Source organism: Canis aureus, chromosome 26 (genome assembly GCF_053574225.1).
Source record: "Canis aureus isolate CA01 chromosome 26, VMU_Caureus_v.1.0, whole genome shotgun sequence".
NCBI lineage: Eukaryota > Metazoa > Chordata > Mammalia > Carnivora > Canidae > Canis > Canis aureus.
Genome location: NC_135636.1, coordinates 42407803 through 42434911, shown reverse-complemented (window position 1 = coordinate 42434911; position 27109 = coordinate 42407803). Strand labels below are relative to the sequence as shown.

Here is a 27109-nt window from a genome sequence, read left to right as displayed (position 1 = left end):
CTTTCATATTTTCATCCATCCTGCTGCCTGAAATGTGGTCATAGAGGCCTTCAACCTGAATGCAAAGCAACAATGCAAGGGGAACAGGAGGACAAGGTACAAGGAGCCTGGCACCCTGACTTGGAGAAGCTGCCCCATCCTCCCCAAAGTGATCACACACAGATTGTTACATGAGAGGGTTATAAAAAAGGGCTGCTATTCACCTGATAGGTGTGGGTCCAGTTGCTTACAGACATCATTCTGATTGTTCGAAATGAATGGCTTTTTTTAAGCTGATGTTAGTGGTGGTTTTTTTTTTTTTTTTTTTTTTTTTTTTTTGTGGTAGTCTTAATTATGATACGTGAACCTATATTCTAATGAACCCAGGGTTCTTAAGGAAGAGGGCTGGGTACCATTGCCAGGTCAAGATGGTATAGGAGACAGGAGCAGTTAAAACCTGTCAGACAAAGACAGTAAAGTCCTGAGAGATGGCTCACTATGGTTGCCAGGCAGCTCCAAGGACAGGCCATGGGACATGTAAACATCCTGCCAGAGATTCTGAGTAGTATCCTGCAGAAAGAACCTGATAAAAAATTCAGTCTTCTTATAGTCATGGGGTCTTCTTGGAAATTTGGGGGACAGCTAGAGTAATAAATCGTGTGTAGCTAATGTTAATTCCCTTTTGAGGTAGATATTTTTGGTTGTCTATTTACCCATCACTCTTCCCCTTCCTCTTGGTTGATGGAGACCACCTGTTATAACAGAGGCTGAAAAATTGAGATGTCCTTTTACAAGTCACCTTTGCAGTCAGAGCATGGACATATGACTCCATCCCAGCCAATGGGATGTGAGGCAAAGTCTGCCCAGGAGCTTCTGGGAAAGGTTTCTTCCTTTTTCTAAGAGAGACACATGAAAGAAAGTGTGCCTTTTCTTTGCCAGGCAAAGGCTGGAGGAGCAGAGAGATAGACAGCACCTGGGTCTTTGGCAACATCGTTGGGTTGTTGAACTGTCCCTGTAACCACCTAGGTCTAGTCTTCTTTGTAAAGATCATAAATGTTTTTGTTGCTAAAGTCATTTTGGGTTGGCTTTTTTGTTACTCACAGCCCAAAACATGCTAACTGATCCACTGCCTTTGTCTTCTTTCTCTACCTTCTTCCAGTCCTATGGGTCTCGAGTTTAACCACATGCCTTCTCCAGAGCACCAGCTGCTTTGGAAGTCAAGATCTCTTGGAAACCACCTGCATCAACTTGTCACCACTGTCCTAAATAAGAACCTCCTTGTCACTCCGTGCTTCTTCATTTCAGGAGTGAGATCTATATCTGGGTAGGGTGAAAGCAGAACTTCAGCCTTTGTGCAAACTTCTATTTTGGCATGGATCAATCCTCTAGTATGGGTCTTATCAGGCCACCTCTGTGTCTCCCTCTGCTGACTAGGAGCCCCTCACAGGCATGGAATGTGTAGTATTCATCCTGGCACATCCCCAGGGTAACTCAGGACCTGGGCAAGAGGAGGTGCTCCCTGAGTGCTTGTTGAATGAATACATGAAGTAATGAATCATCTAAACCAAAAAAAAAAAAAAAAAATGAATCATCTAAACCCAGTGTTATCATCTCCCTAAACAGAGCAGATTTCCCTCCCCATTGTCCTCCTACGCTACTCTAGGACAAGCCAGTTCTTGCAGAAATAGAGCCAGGAAGAAAAAGTTAATCCAACTCTCTTTGCAAAGCAGCTCCTAATCCTCTCCTTAAAATCCCTTTAACCCACCTGCTATCAGCCTCAGCTCTGGTTCAGCACCCAGCCAGCTCTAGCTCTGACCCAGGTCTTCTCAGAAAAGGGAAAAGGGGAGGGGGGAGAGGAGGACGGAAACTGTATTTAAGACACTTCCAGAAATGTGGAAGAAGTAAAGATGGAAGAAATCCAGAGTGGGCATTCTCTCCACTCAGAGTTGTAAGTTCCTGCATTGGAGGCAGGGCATTTTAATTTTTCTCAGTTCTTTTTCTAATCACAAAAAGGAATACACATTTAATGAAGAAATCTTGGAAAGTGCATGTGAGAGAGAGAGAGAACACATTTTTTTTTTTTTTTGAGAGAGAACACTTAGCTTCTTTGTCTCACTGCTTACAATGTTCACTGTTAACATTTTGATTCGTGTGTTTTCACATCTCTTGAGTTCCTGCCTCTTCCTCTCTACCTCCATCTCCCTCTACCTCGGCCCCGCTCTTCTCTTCCACTATGTCTGCCTCTCTCGGTCTTAAACTCCTTTGCTCCTTCTCTCTCTATCAAACTCAACTGTTTCCAAGTTCTTCACCCTTCAGAGAGGGTCATTCCTCCCTTTAAGAACCCATCCATGTGTTCTAATTCCCATCTTATGAAGCAGTTGGGCATCGAGTCACTTTCCCTTTACAGTGCTTTCTAGAAACCAAATACAGTGTCCTCTAACTCTGGCTGTTGCAGCCTCTCCTTGCTGTAAATTGTTGCTTCAGGCTCTTCTCCAGCCATTCCCCCTCCCGCCCCCCGCCCCAGCTCTTCATGTATCAGTGCCGAATGCTTTGGGCTACAAAGAACATTTGATCTGACTACTGGCAGCCTGAGGAGGTCAGAGTTTATTTTCTCCACAGAAGAAGTCTGGGGAGAGGTGTTCTCTCATCATGCTGATGACCTGCCCACATTTCCTCAGTGCACAGTGTTCACATCTGCAGCTCTCTGGCTGGCCATCGGAGTGGGCTCAGCTCACCTCAGGGCCTGGCCAGAAGTGCTGGGGAGTTAGTGTCTTCAGAAGCAGTTACTCAATCAGTAACAGAGGCAAGTTGGTGAATAAGTACCCCAGCAATGTGTTCCTCAGGTGGGGCAACTCAGAGGAACCTTCCACAGATTCTCCCAGTGGTGCCCAATGAGAGGAAGTCCCGTTTGACCAAAGTGGCAATCTGCGCATGAATGCCCCTTCCCTTCTCCATCTCATTTCCCCACTTCTGAACTGACATCTCCAGAGATTGCCTTGTAGACAAGTTACTTATATTCAAATCCTTGCCTCAGAATTGGCTCCTGGAGAAAATCAGCCTAAGACAGCACACTTTTGGCTTTTCCATTTGTCTAACTCAAAGGCTTCAAATAGAAGTGACTTCTTTGACCACCCATGGTCCCACAAACTTCTAGCATCTTTAAAATTGCACTGCATCCAACTTCTAGTCCTCAAGACATCAAAAATACTGAGTTTCCATCCAGGAGCCTCTATTATACCTGCTTTGTACCAGGCACCTCACACACACAATAAAGTGATGTTTGGAGTCCTCTGAATCATTCAGCTAAGTTCAGAGGTCATCCAGTAATTGAAGACACTCACCTTTCTTCAGGGCTCACCACGAATGGAATGGAATGGAATGGCTCCTGATCCCACTCCTATCTCACTGCCCCCACCCCCAATTCCAAGTCCCTAGAGCTATGAATCTAGCTTGAACTGAGTGATGGAAGGGAAGGAGGGTATAAAAGAAACTCTGAATTGAATCTGAGACTGAAATTATTTCAAGTACATTTTTATTGAAATATAACACATATACAGGAAAATAAATGTGTTGTAAGTACACAGCTGAAAGAATTGCCACAAACTGAACATACTTTTGTATCTGATATCCAGATAAAGATACAGAACTCTTCCAGCCCACTAGAAAGCCACCTTGTATTCCTTCTTATCACTTCCCTGGCTCAAGGCCTATCATCACCCTGACATCTAACACCCTGGATCAGTTTTGCCTTTCTTTCTTTCTTTCTTTCTTTCTTTCTTTCTTTCTTTCTTTCTTTCTTTCTTTCTTTCTTTCTTTCTGATTTTATTTATCTATTCATGACACACACACACACACACACACACACACACACACAGAGAGAGAGAGGCAGACACCGGCAGAGGGAGAAGCGGGCTCCGATGCAGGACTCAATCCCGGGTCTGCAGGATCAGGCCCTGGGCTGAAGGCGGCCCTAAACTGCTGGGCCACCAGGGATGCCCAGTTTTGCCTGTTTTCAAACTTTGCATCAATGGAATCATGCAGTGTACATGGCAGAAAGGTAGGTTAAGAAAATCCATCCCTAAAGAACTGCATGGTTTGGGGCAAATGACCTAGCTTCTCTATTTCTCTGTTCCTATACAATGGAAATAATATGGGTTCCTGCCTCCCAAGACTATTTTAAGGATTTAGGGAGCTAACATATCTAAGGTGTTTAAGGCAGTGCCTGATGCGTAGGGAGGGCGTCCTACTAACTCTACTGCTGTCTCTACTACTAATACTACCACTACTCAATGGTTTTTATTATTACCCAGAGGGGAAAGGGAGATTTCAACAGAGAATATTTGGTTGTAGTTGTTATAAAAATAACGATTTCATAGTTACATCTCAACAAGTTGAGACATATCGCTAAACCGGTTAGACGTGTGTCACCTCAGCTAAAGTGCATGTCAAACTTGAGAAACTAATATGATAATGCTCATTTGACAGATGAGACAGCAAAGGCTCAGAGGGAGAGGCAACTCCCTTCAAGTCACAGACCGGGTGGGTGATGGAGCTAGGGTCTTTCTGACCACGGAATCCTGCTCTTCTCTTTGTCCCTCAACCCAATTCTCATCCCTTGCTGGATCCAACAGTCTTTAGGATGCACTGGGGTGACTTTGCTGGGCTGCTTTTGGCACGAGCCCCGTACAGTGTTGTCTTTAGAACTTACCAGACTGTTTTCCCTGTTTATTTTCCCATCAACTTGACCACACAAGGCTCAGTCATTCTTGTAGGCCTCAAGGAATTTGTGAATTACTGGTGAATGGCTCATACTCAGCAGACACATTCTAAGGTGGTAGTATGGTGGCGGGGAATGTAGGGGGTTTGGGGCTGAAATTAGTCAATGACTGTAATAGAATTCTCCCACTACAAATCATGAGATTGGTTCTGGCCAATAGGAACAGAAGAGGAATTTGTTAGAAGGACACAAATCACTTTATAGAAATAGAAAGAGAGAAAGAACTTTCTAGAGTGAAAGCTCTGGAAGCAAGTTTGAAAAGGGTTGGAAACAGGATGCCCTGAGGGGTCTTGGCTGCTTAATCTGGCTAGTGTTCTTTTCAACTCTGATGGTGTATCACTTAGGATGTTTTGGCTGCAAGCAACAGAAAACTCAACTCAAATTGGCTTAAGTAGGGAGTTGTTAGGTAGGGCAATTCCAGCGTTGGTTGACTCAGAGGATCAAGAATGTACTTGAGAACCCAGGTTCTCTTGCTTTCTTCCTCTACCATCCACGTATTAGCTACATTTGAAAGCTTGTTCCCTCTCTGGCTGGAAAGTGGCTCCCAGTGTTAATGAGGCTATAACATTGTTAACACCCAGTGAGGGAAGACAGAGAGAAAAAGGCTTCCCCTGGCTCTCTCCTCTTGTTTTATCTAAAGATTTATTTATTTATTTGAGAGAGAGCATGTGCGAGTGGGGTGGGGGTGAGGGAGGAGAAGGGACGGAGGGGCAGAGGGAGAGGGTGAGAAAGAATCTCAGGCAGACTCCCCACTGAGGGCAGAGCCCAATGCAGGGCTCTATTCACAACCCTGAGATTGTGACCTGAGCCAAAATCAAGAGTTGGAGGCTTAACTGACTGAGCCACCCTGACAGGTGCCCCTCCTCTGACTCTCTCTTAAGAGTAAGGAGGAATTGCTGCCAGAAACCTCCCAGAAATCTGTTCAGGAGTCTCAGTGACCCAACTGGCTTGGGCCTGTTTTCCCCTGAACCAATCATCAGGAAGAGGCACAGTGGGTGAGTCTTGGCTCCCAGAGGACATTTGGCAATGTTGGGAGATGTTCTTGGGTATCACAACTAGGGGAGGGTTAGTAGCATCTCATGGGTGGAAGTCAGGGATGCAGATAAATATCTTACAATGCTCAGGACAGACCCTCCCCCTCTCCACACACTACAGAAAATGATCTGTTCCAAATGCCAACATGCAGAGGTTGGGAAACCCTGAATTAGACTAATCACGCCCTCCCTGTCCCTGGGGCTTAATAGCTGGTAGGGAGTCACCTATAGTGTCAATTGCAAATTTTTTTCAGAATTTTTTTTGTCATTCCATTTGAGATGAAAATTTCAGAGAGGGTTTGTTTGTTGTGGCTTGGGTCACTTGCCCATTTCAAAGGCTAATAGAGTGCAAGGCACCCTGCGGGTGGTTGACCACTAGTTCCCTTACTGGAAGACTGGGATCCTAGGACAGGAAGTGGGAAGGGATGTTAAACAAGCAAAACAAAGCAAAAAAAGCCCACCTCAATTTCTCAGAGAATCTTTAGCTCTTGATGCTTCTGAAGGGGACAAGTTTCATGTCTTATCTGGAACCCCAGAAAACTGTGATGCATTTCCTCAGTGGTACTCCCCGCTAAGAAGAAAAAGGAGACATCCCAGAATGATATGGGAGGGGGAAAGCATGTAACAGCCCGGGATGATATGGGGTAAGGGTAGGTAGAGGAAGAGTAAAATTAACTTGATTTCAAAGATGGCTACCATCAAGTTCATCTCTTAAGGTATAGGGTCTACTCTTCCTTGAATCTGGACTGGCCTTGACCTTGTGTCTGTTTTGACCAATACCACATGGTAGAATTGATACTGGGCCATCTCTGGGCTTCCTGTCTCATCTTATCACCCTGAGCCACCATGGAAGGAGTGAGAGAGCCCTGGGACATCATCTTGGATGGCCAGCCAAGTGAAGATGGTGTCAACCCCAGGTGCCATCAGCCTGCAACTGCGTGAGAGACCCCAAGTGAGAACCACTCGGCTGAACCCTGTCAACCCACAGAAATGTGACTGATAATAACAAATTATTGTTTTTTTTGTGTGTGTGTGGCAACATTTTATTTTTATTTTTTTGAATTTTATTATTTTTAAATTTTTTATTGGAGTTCAATTTGCCAACATTTAGCATAACACCCAGTGCTCATCCCAAGTGCCCCCCCCAGTGCCCATCACCCAGTCACCCCAACACCCCGCCCACCTCCCTTTCCACTACCCCTTGTTCGTTTCCCAGAGTTAGGAGTCTCTCATGTTCTGTCTCCCTCTCAAATATCAGTATATTTTCACTCATTTCCTCTCCTTTCCCTTTATTCCCTTTCACTATAAATTATTGTTTTTAAGCAACTGTGTGTTGAGGTGGTTTGTCCAGCATCCATTGATAGCCAAAACAACATATAAATACATACAAATATAAAATAAATACATATAATTAAGATTTTTCTGTTTTAATATTCACTGATATTAGATCAGAAGATGCCATGCTGTTGGTTTTGGAGATGGAGCATGTGCCATGAGCCAGGGAATTCAGCTGGTCTGTAGTAGCCAGAAAAAGCAAGGGAATAGAATCTCCCCAAGAGCCTCTAGAAGGATGCTGTCTTGCCACCACTTGGATTTTAGTTCCATAAGACCCATTTTTTGGACTTCCGACATCCAGAACTATAAGATAATAATTTTGTGTTGCTTTAAGCCACTAAAGCTGTACTAATTTGTTAGAGCAGGCTGTAGGCAACTACTGCATCGCTGTACTGAGCATCATACACACGGGGTCTAAGGGCATTCTCCCAACCACCCTATGAGGCAGGTCCTATGACCATCTCCATTTTAGAATTGAGGAAGCTGGTAGTCAGAGGGATGAAGGGACTTCCTCAGGCCACACAGCTATTAAATGGCAGAGCCAGGGACATATTTTGGCCCTGCCATTTATGGTTATGCTCACAAATACCACTAGTATAGGATTTATGTGGACTTACGTGAACATCCAGACATCAGTCTATGCCTCGGCCATGTTGCCATCCCTTTTTTTAGTTGTTTGTTCCAGTGTTAACAGTGTGACTGCTGTGGCAGTCCCCAGCAGCCATAAGATGAAAACTGTAGTTTTGGAATGACAAGGGTCACTGACTCATTAGTCTTTATTGTTATTGGCACCCAAGTGTCTCATTTAATTAGATGACTTTCCCTTGGGACTTGGGGGGGCCAAATGTAAACCTGAGCTGGGATTCCAGCACTGCCATGCTACCAAGAGAACAAGTCCCGTTCGCTGGCTGAACCCACTTTCTCATCTGTAAAATGGGAATTATAAAAAGACGATTGAGTGTGCTAATGGATGACAGGTGTCCTGCACTTTGTAAATGTTGGTTTTGTACCTTTCACCCCTTTCCCTCCTTGTCTTGAGTTTTCCAGCCAGCACCAGTGCCCATTGTCATCCCCTTCAGCCCACCATGGAGGACTGCCTGCGGTTTGGTGGATAGTTCCCTACATGCCTATGGCTTCCCACCTCCAGCATTCGTATTGCTGCCAACGGCCTGTGTGCTGGGGGTGCATGCAGCAGGTCACAGGGCGAGTGCCTGAGAGTTGAGGACGCTGGCCACCACCTTCCACCACTGAGAGATGGCCATTGTTCTTAAGTGACCTGGCTTCCTCGTTCCTGCACTAGAGAGACAATTCTGAAGGGTACTCCGCATCATCTCCCAGAGGTTCCCCACTGGGACTGGGCCCCCAGGTGTCCGTAAAGGGAACCAGCTCATTGATATGCCCTTTAATGGGGGTCCTTACTTCCCCACCTAACTTTCCCAAGTTCTTCCTGAGATCGGCTCCCAAGTACACCACTTGCATCTGGGGACAGCAACCACTTGCAGTTGCTGTCCGCAGTTCCTGGGTATTACCATTTGCCCAATCTCGTCTGCCCACCTTCCAGTTGCTAGCATCTGCCTTGTTCTGCATGAGTTTGTGTCTGTTTTCCCTCTGGTTGTTGGAGTTAAGCAGACTAGAAGTGCTGGAGAATTCATGCTCCCCCCCACCCCCCGGCATCCATCACCCACTTCCTGGGAGAAGATGCTGAATGGGATACCCCCTCTCCCTGGTCCCTCGCATGGGATAACTCTGAGGCATGTGTTCCACACTGGCGGGATTAAGTTCCAGTTGCCCACGGTAGTAATTGTCTTGATAACTTGCTTGATTTCGGTTGCCCTCCATTCCTCAGCTCACCTTCCTCTTCCCTATGGGGGTGTGTTTCATCTTCCAAATAAATGATTTGTCCTGGAATCTTTGTCTCAGGGTCTGCCTCTGGGGAAACCCCAACCAAGATACAAGCTCTGCTGTTGGGGGTTTCCAAACTAAGATACGGATTGGATTCCATCACTGTTTTGCCTTAAATCTCCCCAAAGAACAGGGTGGAACAAACTGCTCTTCAATGAAACAGCAGTCCTGTAGTAACCACATTTGGAGCCGAAGCTGGTGACTCTTATCCCCTGGGTGGAGGGACCTCATCTTTCCCGTGGCATTAAAAAGCCTCACACCCTACCCTTGGGCACATCATCGCCCCCCGTATTTCGTGTGAACTCCTTTGTTGCATTTCACTAAGTTACAGAAACACAGAGGAGGCTCTGTTGGTAGTTTTGGAAATGTCCCTTGGGTCTTTAGCCAGGGGCATCTCCTGTAACTATTTAGTTCCTTTCTCTGGATAGTCCCACACATTTCAATGTTGGCAGGGAAGAGCCAGGCTGGTTCAATGCTTTCACTTGCCAAAAAGAAATCTTGCAGAGTTGGCTGATGGGAAATCCCACAGCAACTACCCCCGACCACGACACTTATTTTCTAAATTTTCTAAATGTTCTAAATGTTCCTTCTTGCCTACTGGTGAGTATGGGGGATGTTTGCTGGTTGGGGCCCTCCTGCGTCTACTGCAATCTCCTCTGTCCCCAGCACCCTGCGTTCCCAGTGTGCAACCACCCAATCTTTATTTATTTTTTTATTTTTATTTTTATTTTTTTTATTTATGATAGTCACAGAGAGAGAGAGGCAGAGGCACAGGCAGAGGGAGAAGCAGGCCCCATGCACCGGGAGCCCGATGCGGGACTCGATCCCGGGTCTCCAGGATCGCGCCCTGGGCCAAAGACAGGCGCCAAACCGCTGCGCCACCCAGGGATCCCGCCAATCTTTAAATTGTCCCCATCCAGGAGGCTGCTGGGACACCCCACCCCGCAGAGCATGTGATTTAGCACCAGCCAACCAGAGAAGCTGAATACACTGGCCATCACAGTTGGCTCAGGGAGGGGCCTGCAGTACATCCGTGCAAGCGGAGCTCATCCAAGGATTTGTTTGATAGCTACCAGGAGGCAGCTCTCTTGCTCCCTTTGTGAGCTTGGAGTGTTTGGGACACTGACAAGTGAGGTTGACTTACTGAACATCTGAATTCAAAAGGAGCTATTTTTTTTTCCTTCACCAAATACTGCCCCCTACTGTGTTATGTTGCATTTCCCTGGAGAGCAGATTCCTTAACAGTATTTTATTTGGTTTGTTTTATTTTTATTTTTTAAAAGTAGGCTCCACACCCAGTGTGGGGCCTGAACCCATGACCCTGAGATGGTGACCTGAGCCGAGATCAAGAGCCGGATGTTCAACCAACTGAGCCACTCAGAAGCCCCTCCTTAATGGTATTTTTGAGCAGAGTCTGTAACTTTCCCATCACTTCTTCTTGTTTTAAAAAAGCTCAGCCTAAAATAGTTCGAAAATCTGAGCAAATCCCTGATTTAAACCTTGTACTGCTCAGGATATCAGTTCAGCTGCTTTAATAGAAGCCAAAATAACTGGCTTGAATAAAATAAAAGCTTGATCCTCTCTCATGGAACAGTCCATGGCTTAGTGTCGGGTAGGCCATGGTGGGCCTACCTTGTCTGGGATTCAGATTCTTGCTATTTTATTGCTTAGCACCTTAACATGTGACTTCCACTTCGTGGACTAACAGTGCCACTGGAGCTCCTGCCATCATATCCATATTCCATCTTTTGAGTGAGAAAAGGAGAGGGGGAGGGCACATCTGTGCCTTCTTATTGCACAACCCAGAAGCTTGCAGTCACTGAGTAGGGGATGCAAACTCTGGTCTCCATCCTCCTCCTCCAGCCTGACAACTCTGCTCTGTGACCTGTGTAGACAGCATCAAAGGGCTCTCCTGCCTGCTGGCTTCTGATTGGGTTTGACCAGTGAGAGACACTGGCAGGAGATGGGAAGAAGGAAGCATAGTAGGTCTGGGTATTGAATCCCCAACTGTCCTGTTGGGCCACCAGGGGCTACGGTGTCCCTCAACTGAAGGTCACAGGTCCCTCAGAGTGCCTCTCCAGGGGTCCTCTTCTCTGCAGATTGGACACACCACTTCCTTCTTTGCCCCTTCGGGCCTAGGTGAGAACACCTCCTATTTCTGTCTTAGGGGCTAGAATGCCCCCCGTTACTACCTGGTGGTAACACACCCCCTGTTACTAGCCTGGGGGTGTTGTGGCAGCCCCGTGGGTTCCCTACCCCCCAGCCACACCTTTATAAACAGTTTGTTCCTAAAATTCTACCCCCGCTGGGGGAATCACCCCTGGCTGATGTAAGTCCTCTTTTTTTTTTTTTTTTTTTAAAGATTTATTTATTTATTTATGATAGACAGAGAGAGAGAGAGAGAGAGAGAGGCAGAGACACAGGCAGAGGAAGAAGCAGGCCCCGTGCCGGGAGCCCGACATAGGACCCGATCCCGGGACCCAAGGATAGCGCCCTCAGCCAAAGGCAGGTGCTAAACCGCCGAGCCACCCAGGGATCCCCTGATGTGAGTCCTCTTAACAATCCCAAGCAATAGATGCTTCTATCATCATCCCGATGTTACAGATGAGACATGAGGGACCGAGAGGTTAAGTGAGCCATCTAAGTCACAGAGCCACTCAATGGTGTCAGTGTTCGAACCAAGGCAGCCTGGCTCCAGAAACCACATTCTTCACCGTTTCATGAGACTTGGCTTCTTGGAAACGTGAGAAGGACCAGGTTGTGAATTAGCCCTCGGCCATGATTAACCTGCTAAGGGCCTCTGTTCCTCATATTTTTGGTGAAGGGGTCCGACCGGCCCAGGAGCTGCAAACCCAAATGCCTGCGAGGAGCCCAAAAGTGACACCAACAGGGAAGTGGGCTGGGTTGTTGCCTTTTTTACTTAAACATTTGGCCCTCAGGGCAGCCCGGGTGGCTCAGTGGTTTAGTGCTGCCTTCAGCCCAGGGCCTGATCCTGGAGACCCAGGATCGAGTCCCACATCAGGCTCCCTGCATGGAGCCTATTTCTCCCTCTGCCCCTCTCTCTCTCTCTCTCTGTGTCTCTCATGAATAAATAAATAAAATCTTAAAAAATAAAAAAATTAAACGTTTGGCCCTCTTGTCTAACTTTCCTTTCCCTGCTAGCATAGAAAACCAGGCACAGAGATAAATCATTTAGATGCTGCACTTGGCTGATGGTAACAGAGGCTTGACTCCAGTGGCTTAGACAAATTAGAGATGTATTTCTCTTACATAAAACCAGTCCGGAGGTCAGCATTCAAAGGGGCAGGGGGGGTACCTTCATGATGTTGTCGGGATTCCGTTCCCTTCCATCTTTAGCACAGAACTTTCCTCCTCGGGGTCACAAAACGGCTACTTGTGCTCCAGCCATGTTTGCAATTACAAGGAAAATGAAGAAGACACCAAAGGCCTTTCTTGGAAGTCCCACCATCCACTGCAATTTCTAACACGTGTGACCACTTGACTGCAGCTCTCAGCACTATGGACGTTCTGGATGGAATAATTGTCTTCTGTTAACAGGGGGAGGCTTGTCCTGAGCCTTGGAGGATGTTTTGCAGCATCGCTGCCTCTACCCACTAGGTGTCAGTAGCACTCCCCCTCCCTAGGTGTGACGACCAAAAATCATCCCTAATGCAGAAACACTGGGACACTCACAGATTCCAGAGAAGCTGGGAAATGTGATTTTTTAAATATATCACCACCTCCCCATGTAAGAGTTTCTATTTGTGAGAAAAAAGAGGAGATTAGACATTTGGATGGTAAATAACTGTGTTTGTTCCAAGAGAACTTGTTCACTTTCCTCTTATTTCTACTAAAAGAGAAACCATCACCTAAGAGTGACGATTGGAGTCAGGGTGGGGACTGTGGCAAACTGAGAACAAAGACCCCAACTAAAGGGGGGGTTTCTTGCGGCTTTGTTATCGAAAGGGCCTACGGGACCAGAGTCACAAAAGCTTCTGATGTTTTCAAGAAAAGCTGGATGTCCAGATTTTTCCATGCAAACTCCCATTTCTAGGTATCGGCAACCAGTTCAATTTTTATAAAGATTTTTATGAGTGCGTTTGCCAGGATAATAGTTTGCAGTGACTGGTATACCTGACTTAAAATGCATGGATATATCAAACATATACAAAAATCGAATCACATAACATCTCCGTATCCATCTTCAACAATTATCGATGTTTTACCAATCTCCTTTTTTAAAAAAATGATTTATTTATTCATGAAAGACACAAAGAGTGAAAGGCAGAGACACAGGCAGAGGGAGAAGCAGGCTCCCTGTGGGGAACCTGATGTGGGACTCGATCCCAGGGTCCTGAGCCAAAGGCAGACGCTCAACCACGGAACCACCCAGGCGTCCCTGCCAATTTCTTTTTTCAAAAAAGATTTTATTTTTAAGTAATCTCTCTACCCAACATGGGGCTCGAACTCATGACCCCGCGATCGTCATGATCAAGAGTCGTGCTCTCTTCTGACTGATCCAGCCAGGCGCTCCTCATTTTTATTCTCCCTCCCCTCAACTTATTCTTTCTTTGCTCAAGTATTTTAAAGCAAATCGCAGGGCTCTTGTCATTTAATCAGCAAATATTTGATGATCACATTTTTTAATGAATCACCACGCTGTTATCACACCTACCAAAGTCAACAACGGGATCTCAGTGTAGACCAGAGGATTTTATTTTTTATTTATTCATTAATTTTTTGTGTATTTCTTTATTGGAGTTCGATTTGCCAACATATAGTATAACACCCAGTGCTCCTCCCGTCAAGTGCCCCTCTCAGTGCCTGTCACCCAGTCACCCCATCGCCCTGCCCTAGGCCAGATGATTATATTTATTTGTTTTTAAAGACTTTATTTATTCACAAGAGACAGAGAGAGAGAGAGACACACACACACACACACACAGAGGCACAGACACAGGCAGAGGGAGAAGCAGGCTCCATGCAGGGATCCCCACGTGGGACTCGATCCTGGGTCTCCAGGATCAGGCCCTGGGCCAAGGCAGTGCTGAACCTCTGGGCCACCGGGCTGCCCAGACCAGACTAGATGATTTCAAGGGCCTTCTAGCTTTGCCATTCTACGCTTTAGTAACCCATCTCTTCCTTGTCTCCTGATCCTCTCCCCCTTCTCCCTCTGCCCCTCCTCTTACACAGACAGACACACAGACATACCTAGAAACACACGGGAGCACACAGACAAATGCACAAACACAGAAATACCACACGGACATCGCAGCACAGACACATACACACACACACACACCCTCCTCTACCACTTCTTGGGGAATAAAGCACACATCCTGGATTTAGACCCACAAGCCCTTTAAACTGGGCTACAATCAGTGTCTGCCGGATTCCTACCCACATCCTGCTGTCTCCCTCTGTGCTGACAATTTTTCGACTCTGGTTCGCTCACCCAGGCCTTCATTCTCTTTTGAGCAAAATGAGGAAAACGATTCCAATTTGCCTCCGATGATGCGGGGAAGGACGTCGTGGAGGGCTCGCACCCTCCTGGTGCAAGTCTTAAGGTGCTTACTAACCACAGCGACGGAGCAGCGGTGCGGAGGTGGTTAAGCCAAGAGGCCCAGGGAGGCCTGGCTGGTCTTCACCTCCTGATTCCAGATCATCTCAGACCCACGGCCCTCCCATCTCCGCAGCCTCCCACTTGCTGTCTATTAATACATGAAGATGTTTTGGCCGCCTGGCAGGGAAGAGGTTCAAAATCCAAATTCCCAACTCGGGCCATTAAGGAAGACAGATATGTTGCAGCCCGGTTCCTAAATTAGAAGATGATTTCTGGGTGTTTAATATCTCCCTTTATCTCTGTACCATTTCTGCTGCTGCTGACACAGCTCTGGGGCCCGGATGGGGCCTGGGGTCAAGGGGAGGCCGGGCGATACATTCTTTAGGTGCGTCCCTGGAGATGTCCACAGAGGCCCCTGGCTCTTGCGGTGCTCTGCCCAGGACACTCCCAAAATATCCAGGGGACAGATGCTATTTTTGAGGAGGCCTCGTGGCCCCCACGTAATCTGGTTTCACTTTGAGCTTGCTTTTAAACAGCGCCTGTCTTGCCTTTCGTTCTTCCAGGAAACTTGGTTTCTCTTGGGGTTGCTTGAGTAAAATGTGAATTAGCTTCAGTTCTTCTGGCCTTTTCTGGAGAACCAAACCCTATTTTGATGTTTTTTTTTTTTTTTTTTTTTTTTTTAACCCTTTGCTGTTTCTTTCCTATTATTGAGCAAGAGAGGACGATAGCTAGGTGCTTGAGATAAAAACTTCAGATGCCAGCTTTCAAAATCCTGTTCTTCCTGCGAGGGTATGAATTTATCATGCCCAAAGGTCGGTTTCTGGCCTGGAGTCAACAGAAAATGAGGCATTTTTTGTTCCTGTTGTTCTGCTGTCTTAAAGACATATTAGAAGTCGACACCCTTTGAAAATAATTTCAGCTGTAAAATATCCTGAAGTTAAGAAGTGGCTGTTTGTATTTCCGAGAAGAGAGCGAGATAATAGTGAGGATGATGGTGATGATAGTAGGACTGTGTGCCTGGCACTATGCTGAGCTTGCACTGGCAAATACCACTTAATTATCTCCACGCTCCTGTGTATGATTGTTATCCCCACGATGAGGATCTCCACCTCTTCCAGGAAGCCCTCCCTGACTCCAGCCCAGTGCCCTTACTCTGTCCTTTGGGCCATTGGGGTGAGTGTTCTTCCCATGCTCTTTGAAATGACTTGATTTCATATCCTTGAGAGCAGAGCCCATGTCTTTCTTTTCTTTTTTTTTTTTTTAAAGACTTTATTCATGAGAGACACAGAGAAAGAGAGAGAGGCAGAGACACAGGGAGAGGGAGAAGCAGGCTCCCTGCAGGGAGCCCGATGTGGGACTTGATCCCCAGATCCCGGGATCATGGCCTGAGCCAAAGGCAGACCCTCAACCACTGAGCCACCCAGGCGTCTCCAGAGCCCAGGTCTTATTCGGCGTTTGTATCCTAAGGGACTAGCACATAGTAGGCGTATAGTTAATACCTGAATGAATCGAGTAAGACCCTGGGCAAATTAGCTAATTTCTCTGAGCTTCACATTTCTCCTCTCTAAAACTGGGCTAACAACAACAATAACAATAGTGAACATTTATTGAGACTTCATGTGACAGAGATGGCTGACTCTTCTCCCAATCCATTTCTTGCTAACAGACCCTGAATTTGTCCTGGGCAATAATGTGTCCCCCATACAGCTAAGGGAGAAGCAAGCAGAAATTGTTGGGTGGAGCGGATGGCAGGAATACGCCTTGCTTCCTTCTTCATTCTGCCTGGGATGTGGCCCTGATGGCTGGCACTCTGGCAGCTATTTTGGTTCATTTGGCAATCTTGACGCTGGTGGAGCAAAAAGGGTGTAGTCTAGGACTCTGATGACTGTTCATCATTCCAACTCAGGATACCACACCTTTTAATTTCTTAAGTACATGCACAGGGACAGGGAGGGGGAGATGAAGCTCTATCTTGTTTAAGTCACTTACTTGGGTTTTCTGGTTTATATAACCAAATCTTTTTTTGTTTGTTAAAGATTTTATTTGAGAGAGGGAGAGAGAGAGAGAAAGAGAGAGAGAGGCAGAGACACAGGCAGAGGGAGAAGCAGGCTCCATGCAGGGAGCCCAATGTGGGACTTGATCCTGGGACCCCAGGATCACACCCCTGACCAAAGACAGGCGCTAAACCGCTGAGCCACCCAGGGATCTCCTATATAGTCAAATCTAATTCTAACTGACAAGACTGGGTCAGGCCCCTGTTAAATGCTTATTATGCATTCAGTTAATCCTCACAATGGCACTTTTAGACAGGTGTCATTCTTATCACGTTTATTTTATAGATGAAGGGACAGAGGCTCAAAGGGATTTGAAGTAGGCTTTCTGCCTCCAGAGCCTGGATTCGTGGCTCCTCCATTAAGCTGCTGGTGTTCCTAAGACCTTGTGATGGTTGTGGGAGTGCTGTGGACGCTGTAAATCACTGAACTCCTATTCACTCTCTCCCTCACCTACTCATTCACATATTAATTCCTTTATTTAGTCAACATTTACAGGGAGCCAACTCAATAGAGGTATGTCAGACTTGGGTGACATGAAACACGGAGATGGTTGTCTACCCTCCAGGAGCTCCTCAGTGTGAGGTTCTATTATTATTACCTTTCAGGAACAGAGAGCAGGCCAGGGTCCCCTATATAGTGATGTGCTGAACCACCCGTCAGGGACCATCTACATAAGCCATAACATAAAACCATATCATTCCCCTTAGAGTTGGGCGGTCTGTGACTTGCACAATTGTATGTGGCAGCCCTGCTAGTGACGAAATTGGGATATAATTCCTAGTCCCTGGGCTCCAATCGGGATGCCTTTGCATAGGCTCCCTGCAATATCTTGGTTTATTCCCAGACCCCTTTTACTGTTTGTTGATGTTGGTCTGTCTTTCGTGCTAGAGGCATTTCTCAGATGTCAGGGACTCGTTGGACCTCTATTCATTTTTGAGAAGGAGGCACTAAAAACTGTTTGGAAGCTCCATGTGTTTTGCTGTAATGTGGCTGGGCTGTGAGCCAGCTTCTTCATCCTGGGACCCGAATGTCATTATCTATCAGTCTTTTTGCTGAGAGGTCCACTTCCACCTCTCCATAGAGGATTCTCTGGGGTTCCTGCTGGAGCCAGGCTGCCTGTGTTCTGGAAGCAGAACGAGGGAAGGGAGCTGGGTCTGACCATTTTGTTTCTAGCTCCTGGCCTCATTCCTAGCTTCTGCAATGTCTGACATCCCTAATGCCCACCTCCTCTCTATCCCAAAGTCTCCAGAAGGTAGTCCCCAGACCTCTGCCAGGGGGAGAGGCAGTCACCTGGCTGCATAGCTGGCAGAGGGGATCAAGAGCCTTCTTATGTCAACTTCCAGCTAGGCTCCTATGCTCAGTCCCGTCCTTCAGAGGCATCTGGTGCCACCAAGACATTTTTTTAAATGGAAGACGTGAGTTATTAAATACAACATTTAAATGCAATTTGACATTCATTTAGTGGGAGCAAAAGAAATGACCATGAAAGAATGTTCAAAATTCAAATAAAAAAAATTTTATCCCTAAAAGTATTTCATTTTTTTCTAAACTTAAGGAAAAATGATTATATAGATAATAAGGTAATTGAAGCCTTAATTTTTATATTACTTATTTCTCTTTTTAATTTTAATTTTTATTTTTTTAAGATTTTATGTATGTATGTATGTATGTATTTATTTATTTTAAGATTTTACTTATTTATTCATGAGAGACACACATTATTCATAATGTAGAGGTAGAGACATAGGCAAAGGGAGAAGCAGGCTCCACGCAGGGAGCCTGATGCGGAACTCGATCCCAGAACTCTGGGAACATGACCTGAGCCAAAGGCAGACACTCAGCCACTGAGCCACCCATGACTCTGAGTAGGCATGGGGCCCCAACTTGGAATCCATGTGGGATCTGTCCTTGTTATTCTGTGTAAGTCATGTCACTTCTTCCTGGCTGCCCCCAATACAGACTCAAGAGCCCAACTGCATACTTGACGTTGCCAGATAGATGTTTTACTGACCCCTCAACCTTAACATGCCCTCCTCTGGAATGCACCTCCATCCCAAGCCAACCCTAGGGCCCTTCCCTAGGCTTCCCAGCTCAGTCACCACTGTCACGACCTGTATGTGAGCCAGAGATCAGGCTCCCGTCTTCCCTTGACTTCACTGCCTCTTCTGGTGCCACATCCAACCCACAGATTCCAACTTGGAACTGTCTTTGAAGCCTGCCTGCTCCACACCAGCTCCACCACCAGCTCCAGGTCCAGTCCACCTTCTCTCTCCTGTAGCTCATGGTCCAGCCTCCTAATTGGTCTCCATGTTTCCATCTTGCTTTCCTCCAACAAAATTCTCCAAATGGTAGCAAGATGTTCTTAAAATGTGAATTGGATCATGTTCTCCTTTTGAATGTCTTCCTGCTGCATTTGGACTCGAGACTAGACTCCTAAACAGTGGTCGACAAGGCTCTGTAGCATCTGGCCACCACCTGTCCCATGTCGTCTTTTCCAGGCACACTTGGAATCCACCCCCTCAACTTTTTTTTTTTCTTTTACCTTGGGGCCTTTTGTATATGCCGTTTCCTCCAGCAATGGGTTACTAAACCCCTGCAGATCCTTCTAATGTATTTTTTGCATATATGAGCAAAGACTAACCTATATTCTTTTCCCCTCCACCCTCCTAAAATGTTACAGATGAGTACATGCTATACACATGGTTCTGCACGTTGTTTTGTTTTCTTAGGAAACCCAGGCATGAGTTTTACTTGCCAGTTCATATACAGCCACCTCTTTCTTTTATACCAGGGAACACTATATTGTGCAGATGGACTGTCATTTTTTTTTCTACCTTTTTTCGATAGATTGTCCCCCCCTTCTTTGCTATTAAAAACAACATATAGTGAATAATATATATATGTCATTTAGCATATGTATGAATTAACCTGTAATTTAAGTTCCTAAAAGCAGGGGCAGCTGGGTGGGTCAGTGGTTGAGCATCTGCCTTCGGCTCAGATGGTGATCCCAGGTCCTGCTTCTCCCTCTGCCTGTGTCTCTGCCTCTCTCTCTGTGTCTCTCATGAATAAATAAATAAATTTATTTAAATTAAAAAATAAATTCCCAAAAGCAGAATTGCTAGTGTAGCAGGTAAGGGCATTTTAAATTTAATGAATACTGCCACTTTTTTTTTTTTTTTTTTTTAAGGGGAATTGCTGATTTTCTGATACCAATACTGTGGATTGTCAAACTAGGATTTTTGTTAATCTAATGGCTGGGGGTGGGAGTGGGGGGAACGATATCTCATTTCTCTCATAATGCATGAAATTAAACATCTTTTCATATGCTTACAGCCATTCATTTTTCCTTCTCTGTGAATAATCTTTTTTGCCTATTTTCCTACCAAGTTGTTCATTTTATTCTTATTTATTGGAACACTTTGTATATTAAGTAAATTAGCCCTTTGTGATTAGCCCAAATTAGCCCAATTTGTCTCTTGGCATTTAATCTAGTAAGGTTATTTTTAGCCATAAAGATCATTTTTAAAACATTCTTATGCTGTTAAATTTATCTATTTTTCATTTTAGGACATTTGGGCTTTGTTTCGTTATTAAAAAGGTCTCTTACAGTCTGAAGTTATAAGACTTATACCAGTTTTATATTACTACATTTGTGGTTTCACTTTATATGTTTAAGTCTATGATCTACTGGGAGTTGGTCCTGGTTTAGGTGTGAAGTAGGGATTCATCTTTATTTATTTATTTATTTATTTATTTATTTATTTAGTCCCTTAGGACTATATGACTGTTTCTTATCCTTCCTTCTTGGTTTAAATGTCACTTCCTCTCTGACCATCCTAGTCAAATTATTTTCCATCTCAGCCCATTGTCTGTGGCTTTCACAAAATTTACTGTAATTTGTAGTTTTAAAAACATTTCTTCTTCTTCTTCTTCTTCTTCTTCTTCTTCTTCTTCTTCTTCTCTTCTTTCTTCTTTCTTCTTCTCTCTCACTAAGATGTCAGCTCCTTGAGGAGCTGTCTTGTTCACCAACACATCCCCAGCAGCTTGCATAGTAGGTGTTTGTGGTGGTTGTGGTGTTTTTGCCTTCCGGCATCTGTTGTTCCTTCTTCTGGCATTATCACCCCAGTTTTCCTTTGGGCAGAACCACACCTCCACTGTTTCTCGTCCACCTGGTTTAGGAGTGGAGATTCCACCTCTGGCTTCAGGGAGTGGGTGTGAGCAATCAGTGGTCCCCTCCCTGGCAACAGTGATTGGCTGAGGTGGCCACGTGACCCCAACTCAACCAATGAGATAAAACCTCGCGACTGACAGGCATTATTAAGAGGGAAGCATCATCACCAGAAAATTCCTACCAGTGTTTCCTGCTGCCTTTGACTTTATGGGACAAAGGCAGCAGCCTCCTCACCAGGAAAAACAAAAAAAAAAAAAAGAGAAAATTAAAGGAAAAATCCTATGCAAGGCAACTTTGGTCTCTCTTCTGTTGATCTTAAAAAACAAAAGAATATTGTAATTCCACATCTGGAGGGCTTTTGGTGGTTTAGTTAAAGAGAAGCGTTCATTTCTTTAACCCAACAAATTTTCTTGAGCACTTAAAAAGTGCAAGACTTGAACTAAATTCTGGGACTGGCCTCAATTCCTGATGGTGATTTTCTGCAGATACAATGTGCTTCTAAAAACTTTTTTGAAAATAACATACATTAGGGACGCCTACCCAGGGACGCCTTATTCAATAGCTGAGCATCTGTCTTCAGCTCAGGTCCTGATCCCAGGGTCCTGGGATCCAGTCCTGCATCCGGGTCCCCGCGGGGAGCCTGCTTCTCCCTCTCCCTGTGTCTCTGCCTCTCTCTGTGTGTCTCTCATAAATAAATAACATCTTAAAAAAATAACATACATTAGAATTTTTTAAAAATTTTTTATTTATTCATGATAATCACAGAGAGAGAGACAGAGGCAGAGACACAGGCAGAGGGAGAAGCAGGCTCCATGCACCCGGAGCCCGACGTGGGATTCGATCCCGGGTCTCCAGGATCATGCCCTGGGCCAAAGGCAGGCGCCAAACCGCTGCGCCACCCAGGGATCCCTAGAATTTTAAAATAGAAGAGAATATAAAGGCAAAAAAAGAAAGTTCAAATAATCCTTACTGACATTTAAAAAATAACACGAGCAATATGTATACATGGTTAGAAAAGTGACATCATTCAAAAAGGTTCAAAAAAATAGCACTCGGGTATAAACATCCTCAAATTCAGGGACTTAAAATAATTTAAAATAATTAACCTTTTTTAGGCTCATAGATTCCCTTATTAACAGTTTCCTGTGGCTGCCTGTAGAAAACTTTTATGCATATATAAGAACATTTATGTGTATATGCCAAAATATTGCTTTGCTTTTTTTTTAAGATTTTATTTATTTATTCATGAGAGAGAGAGAGAGAGAGAGAAAAGCAGGCTCCCTGCATGGAGCCCGATGTGGGACTTGATCCCTGGACAGGGATCATGCCCTGAGCCCTGAGCCAAAGGCAGACGCTCAACTGCTGAGCTACCCAGGCATCCCGCTTTGCTTTTAATTTACAAAAGTCATTACAATGTTCATTCTGTTCTGCTCCTTTGTTTTTTTCATTTAATAATGTGGGTAGAAAAATGGACAAGGGATATGCACACACAGTTCATGGAGAAGGAAATACAAATTGCTCATAAACATATGAAAGGATGTTCAACCTCCTTTATAATAAGAAAAATGCAAATTAAAAGTACACAGAGAGATCGTTTCTCACCTATCAGATTGGCAAAAATCCAAGTCAGATAACACCTTGTGCTGGCAAGACTGCAGGACAAACAGCGCTCCTGTACCTGTTGGTGGAAGTGGAAATTGGCACAATCCTATGGCAATTGGACCATATCTATCAAAGTGACAAATACATATATCTTCTGAAAATGTATCCTTCAGATAATCTTGCTCAAGTACAAAATGACATAGGCTGGGATTGTGTTTAGAATAGAAGTTTTTATAAGGGAAGCCCCGTGAGGGCAGGGATCCTCTTGCTCTTGCTCACCCCTGTGTGAGCTCTGACAACAGTCCCTTGAAAAGAGCAGATATTACAGAGACAACACTCACTCAACATCCCTATGATCTCTGCCTTCCCCAGCCTCCCTTGCAATTAGGTTCAAACTGTGTGGCTCATTTCTGCCTAATGGGATGTACAGAAGTGATGTAAGCCACTGCCAGCCTAGAGTTTAAAAACTGCCACGAGACCTCTAGCTCTCTTTGCCTGCTGTGTCCATCTCCAAGATCACCTGTTCCAGATGGCAGAGCAACAAGGTGAAGGGTAGTCAGTCTGCATCATAATATGAAAGCAAGAATAAACCTTTGCTGTATGGAGTCACTGTGATTTGGGAGTCTGCTGCTGCAGCCTATCCTATTCCATCCTGACTAAACTGTGGGTGCTCAATACACACTCATAGAGTAAGTGTGTGCTACAATGAGTGTGCTTGCACACAGAGCTGGACTGATGAGAGTAATTGTAGGCTGAGTTTTCAACCATGTTGCTGGGTCTCAAAGTACATATTTACCATCTTGGTAGGTAGTGCAAATGGTCCTTCAGAATGTTTGCCCCAATTTACACTCTTGCCAATGGGTGTAAAGGTAAGTAACACATGTAGTTCCTACTCTGTTCTGGGTGCTATAGCAGGTGTTTTGTACAAAACATGACATAAACTTGCCCTCACCACAGCCCTACGGTGGCAGGTGCTATTACTGATAGCATTTAACAGATAAGGAAACGGCAGCACTGGGAAGCTAAATAACTTGCCCAAGGCCACACAGCTAGTGAGATGGGGAGTGTTTTTAAAATGACAAATTCCTAATATTCTACTTCTTCAAATTAATTGGCCAAGGCCCAGGAATCTGCATTTCTAAAATACTACCCATATGCAATCATAGCCAGCTTGAGGAATCAGAGCCTGGAGAACTTATGTGAAAGTTGCCAAAGAAGGGTGCTTGGGTGGCTCAGTTGGTGGGTGTCCAACTTTTGATCATGACGCAGGTCTTGATCTCAGGGTCTAGAGTGCAAGCCCTGCTTTGGGGTCTACCCTGGGCATGAAGATTACTTGAAAAAAAAAAAAAAGGTGCCAAAGAATGGTTTTGTGAAAGTAGCTATGTTACAAGGGCACCCAGGGCAAGGTATCTTCCTTTAGTTGGTTTTAAGTATATATTGAAAGTAGGCATTAAGCATGTTTGTATTGAAAAGGAATAACCTGATATAAGTGAATCAAAGCTGTGTACTTCTATGTGTTCTTTTTTTTTAAATGATTTATTCCATGTATATATTTTATGGACTTTTCCAAGACAGACCAATTTCTTTAGAGGTATGAATATAATTTGAATATCATTTCATCTGCGTGGTCCAGAGACATGAGACAGAAATACAAGGTTCATTTTCCCACAGAAGCCTGAGTTAAGGTGGTGGCCCTACATCATTGCAGAGCCTTGGGTCAGAGGCTTGGATCCCTAACTTATTGCTCCTTCAGCAGCCAGCTGAAGGAGCAACCCAAAAACCCAAAAACCAAATGGCTGACCACCATGTTTGTTTTCCCAGGTTCTGCTCACATCTCATTGGCCATACCTCAGTCACATGCCCACTTTGGTGAAAAGGAGGCTGGGAAATGTAGTCTTCATTCTGAGCAGCCATGGGCTTCTGTCATTATAAAAGGGCTAAACTGATCTTGGGGGTCAACTCTCAGACTCTACCACTGGAGGCATTATTAAAGAGTTCAGGATTTCGATTATTTCTACCAAGTAGATTACTCATTCCCAATAACAGCCACTATGCCATATGGTTTCAGAATTTCAGCTGACCATGACTGCCAATTTCAGGAGGCCTCACTTGGCTGGTTGTGGGGTTTGTGGTATGCCTTATGGTCGTATCATGCAATAAGCACATGTGGGTTCTCAAACTAATCAACAGTAACAGATTAGAGCCAACAATGTTTATTTTTAAATCTTTCCTCAAGGGTGTCATCCTCAGTGTCAGTAGAGAGCTTAATATTTGCTGATTATGTAAGAAGTTGCACGCAGAAAATTAAGATTACTTTTGGTTCCCAATTTATCATCTCTTTCAACAATGTTTTAATGTCACGGATATATTGGCATCTACGGAGTACCCTGATCACCTGCTCCTAATTCTAGCTCTAGCTCTAGTATTAACAGAGTTCCTCCCCCCATCCACACACCCCCCCAACCTGAATACAACTTTATCCCAAATAAGGCTCCTTACTAAGTCCTAGGGACTCGGCTGGGTGGTAACTTACCTGTTTGTTTTTGCCTACCTAGCATCCCTTTCCTCCTTCTCTGATCATAGGATCACAGTTTTCTTAATTAGAGAGGAAGATAAACCACGAGCAACTCCTAACTCTGGGAAATAAACAAAGGGTTGCAGAAGGGGAGGCGGGTGGGGGGATGGGGTAACTGGGTGACCAGCACTAAGGAGCATTTGATGGGATGAGCTCTGAGTGTTATACTATATGTTGACAAATTGAATTCAAATAAAAAAAAAAAGCACAAACAAAAAGCACCACAGTTTTCTTATAAAGCACCCCTCCTTCTTCTTCAGTCCACACACACAGATTAGATGGAGCTCAGACCACTTCTGGACTTAAATAGGGGCATGGGATCTACGGCTGGCCAATCAGTGTATTCCATCCTCCCGGGCCACAGTGATTGGTTCAGGGAGAGACATGTGATCTGTGGCAACCAATGAGACTCAATTCCGAGCCATTGGCAGGAGGAGTTCTTTAGCAGCTGGATTTGAAGCTAGTGCACCTGGGTTTAGAGCTGCTGGTGTCCACCTTTGCCATCTTTTATTCATTCCTTCATTCAGCAAGTACTTTGAGCACCTACTACCTGCTCAGCGGTGTTCTAGGCCCTGAGGCTACAACAGTAAAGAAACAAACAAAAATATCAGATAAATGCTTGCCTTCAAGGAGCTAATATTCTAATGGGGATACAGACAATAAAGAAATATGTAGGGGGCACCTGGGTGGCTCAGTGGTTGAGAGTCTGCCTTTGACTCAGGGCGTGATCCCAGGGTCCTGGGATCCAGTCCCACACAGGGCTCCCCACAGGGAGCCTGCTTATCCCTCTGCCTATGTCTCTGCCTCTCTCTGTGTGTCTCTTATGAATAAATAAACAAAATCTTAAAAAAAAAAAGCAGTAATATGTTCGAGGGTAATAGGTGATGAGGAAAAAAATGCAGGATGAGGGGACAGGAGAATGAAGAACTGCTATTTTATATGGGATGTTCTGGGAAGAACTCCTTGAGTAAGTACTATTTAAGCAGACACCTTGGGGAGTGTGCAAGTGTGCAAACTACCATGTTTCTATCTCCAGGAAGGGCATCACAGGTGGAGAGAATGGCAAGTGGGAAGTCCCTCAGGCAGGAGCTGTGTTTGAAGAGTAACAGAAATCATTGTGGCTAGAGCAGGGAGTGCAAGAGGTCAAGAGAAGAAGGAGCTGACTATGACAGGCCTGGTGGGTCAGGACGAAGATCGAAGACTTATCTGGGACCCACAAGGGACCCATCGAAGAAGTGAGAGCAGGAGAGGAAACTGAAGAGATCTGCACTTCAGAAAACTCACTCTGGCTACATAGTGGGAGGCAGATGGGGGTTTGAAATGTCAGTTGGGAGGTGCCTTGGGGGAAGCCTCTGAAATGAGCCATCTGCATCGTGTATGTCCCCTGCTGCCTGCACCTTGTCTACTGAATGTTTTTCTTTAAATGAGCACATTAATTTTACCTAAGTGTGTTTAGTTTCAATGGAAACATTTTAACTCTACTGAATCATCAACTCAGGTAAGGGTCAGCTGCAATACCCCCCCCCCCCCCAATCTCCCTGGGCTGTTAAAAACACAGGTTTATTTCTCATGCATGTTTCACATTGGTTGCAAGTTGGGGGCAGCTGGGCTGCAGCTCTGGTGCATGTGTCCTCTTTACCCTGGGATTCGGTGGCGGCAGCAGCCAGCCCATACCTGACCCATCCCCACATGGCTGGCTGTCAGAGCTTCTGCTTGGAAGCTCAACTCCCATTCTGTCGGTCAAAGGATGTCACACAGCCAAACCTGAAGTCAGGGAGAGTCACCAGGGAACTGCTGGTAGGAAGAACTAATAACTATTGACAATAATACAATCTACCGCATCTATTATAAATGGAAAACCAACAACACTTGCCCTCAGTAGAAGGTGGCCACAAGAAAATAAATATTATGAAAACATTTACTTTATTAAATTGTGGCCAAATAACCTTGCCATCTGAAGGCTCTAAGGCTTGCTCTCCTTTCCTTAGAAAGGGAGATGGGCAAGCCCTAGAAAGCCATTAAAGACCCAGCAGCATCAATGGGACACCGTTGCCTCGAGATAACCAGAAAGATGGAAAGAAAATATACCCATTAAAATCCTCCCGTGAAGCATGGTT

General features: G+C 45.1%; 1 long non-coding RNA gene across 2 annotated transcripts in view; it reads right to left on the bottom strand.

Annotated features, from left to right (window-relative positions):
- Window positions 1-12288: 12288 nt before the first annotated feature.
- LOC144298515 (uncharacterized) overlaps window positions 12289-27109 on the bottom strand; it is a 30420-nt gene continuing 15599 nt past the window's right edge. Inside the window, exons 3-4 of one of the 2 annotated variants that reach the window (XR_013365447.1) lie at window positions 22418-22493; window positions 12289-12555 (exon numbers count right to left, since the gene is read on the bottom strand). This is a non-coding gene — a long non-coding RNA (uncharacterized LOC144298515). Of the gene's footprint in view, window positions 12556-22351; window positions 22494-27109 lie in introns of those variants that run through there. The other variant, XR_013365448.1, reaches the window with a different exon arrangement.